The following is an 8,146-nucleotide window of genomic DNA, read 5'->3' as shown; positions in this document are numbered from 1 at the left end:
TTGTCCAGTAATATATTGGACAGTGTTTCCCTACTATTCATAAGGTTTTTCCTGGACAATTCTTTGAGGAGTGTATGGCTTCTTCTTTCTTCTGAGTCCTTCTCAGTCTGGAAGCTCTGCTGAAACCTGTACACCAAGGGCAACTCTGCTGGCATTTGAAACACCAGTTGTAAAACCTCCAGCCTCACACCAATACACAAGCATCCACAATGCAACAAACTGACAGACAAGTTCATCTCCCATCTCCTTTAGTTGTTCCAAACTGCTCTGCTCACTTCTTGACCTTCTCCCTACCTTTTTCCATCACTGCTACTTCATGCTTGAGGGCTCTCCCTCTTACCCAATGCTATATGTGGTAAAGTAGAGGGTCAGCAAAAAAGGGGAAGTCTCTACATGAGGTTGATTGACACAGTGGATGCAACAATACAATCATATATATCAATGCTTGTGAGAATGGAGCAAGACCAGGCAGTGTTTGTTCTGTTGTATAGAGGGTCACAATGATTTTGAACCAACTCATTGGTACCTGACAAAAATGACAGGAAAAACAGAAAACAAAATAAGAAAGTGGAAATATTAAATTTTAACCATATATGCTACCAGAGTTCCTTTTTTTTTTTTCCATTTTCCTGTAGGACAGAATAGAACAGTTCCATAGGAATTCCAAGGCTGTAATCTTTATGGAAAGAGAATGCCCAGTCTTTGATGTGGTGAAAAATACGGGAAATTTTTCACTACAGATTATCAAGTAAATGCCAGTAAGCCCTTGCTTACATTGTTTACTGGATCCTCTATCTTTGTCAGAGCAAATTTGTGAATTTGAGAAGAATCTTTGATTCTGGAAGATATTTTGATTAGGGTGAGAAAGAAATGTTAGCCAATCTAGAAGCAGAATCTTTGATGTGCTCAAAAAATGTGAACTTATTCACTAAAGATTCATAAGTAAGCACATGATTACCTGTTCTTAATTTGTTTATGTATTAATCCAATAAGACTGAGACTGTCATATCTTTCTTCAGTAACGAGGCTGGTGGATTCTCCTTATAAATAATAATCACACTAAATATAAATGGTCTCTCTGCTCCAATGAAAAGACAAAGATCATCAGATTGGATAAGACTCAAGTTCAAATAAATACTGCTATTATAGGTTATAGTCTTTTATTAGGAGCTCTGGTAGCAGAGTGCCTAAGGCACTTGACTGCTAACCAGAAGGCTGGTGGTTCACACCCACCAGCCACTCCTTGGAAGGAAGGTTGGGCAATCTACTTCCATAGTGATACCACCTTGGAAACACAAGGAGGGGTCGCTATGAGTTGGATCTGACTCAACTGTAGTGCATTTGGTTTAGTTTGTTTTATTATTGATTAAAATGTGTCCTCCTCAAAAGATATGTTGAAGTCCTAACCTCCTACATCTGTAAATGTGATCCTACTTGGAAATAAAGTCACTGCAGATGAAATTAGTTAAATGCCATGAGCTCATAATGTATTAGCTAAAAACAAAATCCACCACCATTGAATCCAGTCTAACTCATAGCAACTGGCCCTGAGAACACACAGAGACACTGACAAGGAGACCTAGAAAGGGAAGAGAGTCATGTGAAAATGGAAGCAGAGATTAGAGTAATGCAGTTACAAGCCAAGGAAGACAAAAAATTGCCAACAACCACCAGAAACTAGAAAAAGGCAAGGAAAGAATCTTCCCTAGAGATTTTAGAGGTAGCAGAATTCCAGCAAGATGGTAGAATAAGCAGATAAGCTACACAGACCCTCTGCAACAAAGCATTGAGAAGTTAATGGAAACTGATACAGAAGACAATTCTAGAACCCTGAGCTGTGATGGGAAAGATAAAGAAGTGGATTAAATGTCGACTAGTAGAAGAACCTTAAAAAAACCACAGTGAGTGAAGAGATAAACAGAGCAGCATACTGCCAGCTGTCCTGAGGGCACAACAATTTTGCCCAGTTAGCAACCTGAGAATTGGTTCTGCTTACTAAGGACTGCATGGGCAAGGACTGCATTGGTGTCTGACAACAAGAAAGGAAAAGAGCAAAGAAGGAAATAAACAGACCTATGCACTACCAGTGACTGTCCTGAGGGTGCAGGCATTTTGAATATTTGCAAGCGTCAGGTGAGACCATTGTGAATTTATGTAAGAGGTGTCCTTACCGAACAGTGAACTAAGAATAGGCTCAGTTTGCAGAGGACAATACAGGCAACTTCACTGGAGGCTCACAACTAGAAAGGTGGGATATTGCCCTTGTTATTCTAATACCCTTATCCTCTTGGTGAATAGAGGTATGGCCATCACATGCTTCTATCTACCTTCTTGACCAGCAGGAATTTCATCATGATTTGTGCCCTGACAGAGGCTGGGTACTGGGTCCCACTGCCCATAGATTTTTTTTTTTTTTTAATTGTTTTTATCTTCCTCCTTTCTCACCTGTTCCTGGTTCCTTTTATTTTGTTTTATTTTCCTTTTTTTGGTACTTCTCATCCCTTGTTTTTCCCTTTGCAGTTTTCCCATATTTTCTTCACTATTCTTTTACTCATGCTCCTCTTTCTCTCATTCCTCCCTCTCCAGACATTGTGGCTTCCCCCACTTCTTGTTATCTTTCTTTTACCTTTTTAAATATATTTTGAAAATTTTTCTTCTTGATTATTATATTCTTTTATTTTGGGGATTGGTCCTGTTTGCTTATGTGATATGAGTTTTTTCTTCTCCTTTTTTTAAATATATATATATACGTTTTTAATTTTTCTTTTTGTCTAATTGAGTGGGAGACAAAAACAATTCCAACATAACCCACCCATCCACCCATACCTGCACTTCCTGCACCCCCCACAGGGTGAGGGCCACCACTTGCATTTACATGAACAGACCAATGATAGACATCCACTCAAGAAGTTCAGTGAACCCCAAGCAAGACAGAGTCCAAAAGAAAACCACAAAGATGTAATCAAACTCACCAAAACAAAACAAAGAAAGAATCCTGAAAGCAGCATGAGCAAAACAAAAAGTTATATACAAAGGGTGACCAATAAGACTAATTTATGATTTTTCAGCAGAAGCCATGCGAGTGAGAAAGCAATGGGACAATATATCTAAAACTTTAAAAGAAAAAAAAACTCCAATCAAGAATTATATACCAGGCAAAATTGTCCCTCAAATATGAGGATAAAATTAAGACATTTCCAGATAAGAAGACATTAAGGAAATTTGCTAAAATAAGACCAACCTTATAGAGATGGTAAAAGGAGTCCTTTGGACAGAGAACCAACAACAGAAAACAACAACCAATGATTAACATATATGATGATATAACCCAGAAACCAACCCTATTATAGAAGTATCCAAAGTAAAATAAGCTTATAAGACTGTAAAAAGGGAACCAGAGACATCAAATGGTAAATGAGGACAACAACAAACCAAAAAAATGTGAACAAATAGTGTAGTTACAGAACTTCTAAATGATGAAGAAGTCAAGACAATTGTGAGATAGAACAGCTTGTTTAAAACTTGGTAAGAAAATAACAAATCACAGGGTAACCTCAAAGAAAAATAATAAATCTTTGCATCAATATAAAAAAGAGGACAACCACAAATATTTAGTAAATACTAAAACAATAGCAGTGAAGAAGGTGATAACAAAATTCATAAAATAAGCTCAGCAAAAAAAAAAAAAAAGAATTATATGAAACAAAGAAATCAGAAACACCATAACAAAATGATATAAAAAAGTTCATATTTGTTAATAATTACACTGAATGTCAATGGATTAAATGCACCACTCAAGAAAGAATAATTGTAGACTGGCTAAGAAAACACCACCCTTCAATATGTTGTCTACAGGACACTCACCTTAGACAAAGATAAAAATGAACTGAAAGTCAAACATTGGAAAAAGGAATACCAAGCAAATGACAAGCAAAAAGGACAGAAGTGGAAATATTAATTTCTGATCAAATACACTTTAAGACAAAAACAACCATAAAGGACAAGGAAGGACATTGTATAATGATCAAAGGATCAGTAGAACAAGAGGACATAACCACAATTAACACCTATGCACCCAATGAGAGAGCCCCAAAATATATATATCAGACTTTAAAAGAATTACAAAGACAAGTAAATAACTCCAAAGTAATAGTAGGAGACTTTAATATATCACTTTCAATAAAAGATAGAACACCTGGGGGAAAAAAAAAAGATGCAGAACTGAACAATACGATCAACCAACTGGACCCCAAGGAGGGGTCACTATGAGTTGTACCTGACTCAATGCCAGTGAGGATTTTTGTTTTTTCCATTTAACACAGTAGGAAAAAAAAAAAATAGGCAGCTTCAAAATAATAATAGGTGATTTTAATATACCACTTTTGATGAAGGATAGAACAACTAGAAATAAATTAAAAAATGATACAGATTAAAAGAACACAATCAACCATCTAGACCTCGTAATTCACTGCCATCAAGTCTGATCTGACTCATAGTGCCTCTTCCTTGGGTTTCTGAGGCAGTATTACTATGGAAGTAGATTGCCCAATCTTTGACCTGCCAACCTTCTGGTTAGCAGTCAAATGCCTTAGACACTATGCTACCAGAGCTCACACTAGGCCTCATAGGTGTAAACAAAGCATTACACTAAACAACAGCACAGTATACCTTCTTTTCCAGTACACATGGGACATTCTCCAGAATAGACCATATGTTAGACCACACAGCAAGCCTCAATAAATGTAAAAACATCAGTATACTACAGAACACATCTCAGATCACAAAGCTATAAGATTAGAAATCAATACAGGAAGAACAAAGAAAAAAAAAAATTATATATATATAGGAGTTCTGGTAGCATAGTGCCTAAGGCACTTGATTGCTAACCAGAAGGCTGGAGGTTCATACCACCAGCCACTCCTCGGAATGAAGATGTGGCAAACTACTTCTGAAGTGATACTGCCTCGGAAACCCAAGGAAGGGTCACTATGAATCGAGTCAACTCAACGGCACATAACAACAACAACTATATATATGAAAGAGCATCATGCTAAAACAAAAATAAATTAATTAATTAAAATTCCTTGAAGCAAAGAAGAGAACACAATATATCAAAATGTTGAGACACAGTAAAAGGAGTGTTCATGGTATAATTTACAGCAATAAACACACACACATCATAAAAAGAATAAACAAAATCAACACCATAAACCAATATCTCTAAAAAATAGGAAAGAATAGGGGGCAAAAAAAAAAAAAAAAACAAGTCACCAGAAGAAAGGAAATTTCTGATTTGAACAGAAATAAATGAAATAGAAAACAGAACAATAGAAAAAATCAACAAGTCTAGTTCTATGAAAGGAATGATAAAATTGACAAACTGGTAAATTTAACAAAAGAAGTCAATATGAATAACATGAATAAGAAATGAAATAGATGATGTCTCAATGGAACCTACTGAAATAAGAAGAATAATAGCAGAAGATAATGAAGAACTGTTCTCTAACAAATCTGAAAACCTAGAAGAAATGAACAAATATCTAGAAACACACAATATATCCAAACTAACTTAATCTGAGGTGGAAAATCTGAGCAGATCCATCACAAAAGAAGAAATTTAAAAGGTCATTAAAGAAAGTCATGGCCCAGATGGCTTCACTGTCAAATTCCACCAAAGGTTCAAGGAAGAGCTGACACCAATTCTACTCAAACTATTGAAGAATATACAAAAGGAAGGATTACTCACAAACATTCTATGAAGTGAGTGTAACACTGATGCCAAAAGCAGGCAAAAACATGTCTAAAAAAGAAAATTATAAACCAATATCACTTCTGACCACAGACAAAAAAAATTCTCAAGGTATTCCTAGGCAATAGTATCTAATAACTTACCAAGTGGGATTCATACTATGTATGCAAGGGTGGTTAAACATTTGAAAATCAATGAACATGCTACATCACATGAATAAAAGAAAGAAAAAAAAAAAAACATGATCATATCAAGGCATTTGGCAAAATCTAATACCCATTCTTGATAAAGGCACTTACTCAGCAAAATAGTAATAGGAAATTTCTCAATTAAGAGCATATACTCAAAACCAATGGCCAACATTATTCTCAGTAGGGGAAGACTAAGATTATTGCCCTTGTTAACAGGAACCAGAGAGGGATGCCCCTTATCATCACACCTTTTCAATATTGTATTGGAAATCTAAGCCAGAGAAATAAGGGAAGAAAGGGGAATAAAAGGCACCCAAATTGATAATGAAGAAGACTATCTCTATTTGCAGATGATATGCTCTTATACACAGAAAAATCCAAAAGACCCAAGAAAATGACTGGAACTAATAAAAGGTTTCAGCAAAGTGGCATGCTACAAAATCAGCATATAAAACTAAGTCAAGTGTGGTGGTTAATTTGTGTGTCAACTTGGCTGGGCCTGGGTTAGTGAATGGGCAGCTCTTGGTAGTTATTCCCCATGATGAGAATGGCAATCAGCTCCATGGTGGGACCTACCACAAGCAGCTGAATAGCTGCTTTAGGGGCGTGGGAAGCAGTTCCCGTATATAAGAAACAGTTTTGGGCACAGTCTCTAGCTTGTGGCACTCTTGAACCCTGCATGTAGCTGAGTCATTGTTCAGCAGCCTGCCATGCTCTGCCAGCCTTGAGACTTAAATGGACTTGAATTAATGACCCACTGTGTGGTTTGGTAACATTGGGACTGTACCATTTTATTTGTTAACCTTGGGCTTGTTAGCCTCAGCAGTCAGTAGCTACCTGAGTGAAGCAATGCCTTTAGCCTTAGTGGGCCAGGAGCAAGAGGCAGAGCTGAAGCCCAAGGTTGAGGGGCTTTTACACAGCCCCTAGAGCCTGGCACTTTGAACTCGGAATTTTAGCCTCCCGAACTGTAAGAGAATAAACTTATGTTTTTTCAAGCCATCCAATTTGTGTTTTATTCCTGTCAGAGAGGCACTAGATAACCAGAAGAGTAAGATTCTTCTACACTGACAAAGAGAACTATGAAAAGGAAATCAGGAAAACAAAAACATTTATAATAACCAACCAAAAGAAGTACTGAGGAATAATCTTACCAAAGACACAAATAAGTATAAAAAGAAAGCTATACTACTACCAGAAACCAAGAGACTTGCACAAATGTAAAAATATGCAATGCTCATGGATAGGAAGACTTAACATTGTGAAAATGTTGTGCTACCCACAGCAATATACAGATACAATACAATCCTGATCAAGTCCCATTATCATTCTTTAAAGAGATGGAAAAACTAATCATCAACTTTATATGGAAAGAAGGAGAACTTGGAGAAGCAAAGCACTACTAAAGCAGGAAAAAAAAAAAAAAGTAGAAGGCTTCACCTTTCCTGATCTCCAAACCTACAGTACAGCAGGGATCCAGGTGAGAAGAGGGAACTCAGGAACACCAAAAGCAGCAGGGCAGGAGAGTGGGAGAAAGGGGATAATAAAGCCAGGAACTCAGACAGAAGAGCAGTCAGCCACAGGGATCCAGGTGAGGAGAGGAACTCAGGCACGCTCAAAGCAGCAGGATAGGAGAGTGGGAGAAAGGGGATTAAAAGGCCTAGAAATCTAGACAGAGGGGAAGTCAACCACAGGGACCCAGGTAAGAGTGGTACAAGAAGTTTCCAACAGGGAGGCAAAATTGTCTGTCGGTTTGTCCTACCATGGTGACGTGTTGATGTGAGTTTTGAGGCTAAGCCACTGGTGTTTCTAACCCAGCAGGATGCACGTGGTGTACAGGTATCATCCCAGCTTACAGACTGAGACAGACTAGGAAGAAGGAAGAGGCTGTCCACTTCTCAAAGAATTGGCCAGGGAAAACCTTATGAATAGCAAAAAAAAACATTGTTTGATACATTAAGGTGCAACTTTATGAATAGTCCGGTTAGGTTAGAAGGCTCTTAAAATAGGACTGGGAAAGAGCTGCATCATCTGAGCAAACCCAGCCTTATTCCTATGGATAAGGTAAAGCTTTCAATACTTCCATTTGCTGATGTGGCACCATTCATATTGAAGAGAAACAGATGCAGATATCCATTAATCATTGGAACATGGAATGTACGAAGTATGAATCTAGGAAAACTGGAAGTTGTCAAAAATGAAATGGAAC

The sequence above is a fragment of the Orycteropus afer genome, unplaced genomic scaffold (genome assembly GCF_000298275.1).
Source record: "Orycteropus afer afer isolate SDZICR_OR568_19922 unplaced genomic scaffold, OryAfe1.0 scaffold00004, whole genome shotgun sequence".
In the NCBI taxonomy this organism is placed as follows: Eukaryota; Metazoa; Chordata; class Mammalia; order Tubulidentata; family Orycteropodidae; genus Orycteropus; species Orycteropus afer.
Note: the sequence above shows the minus strand (reverse complement) of the source record.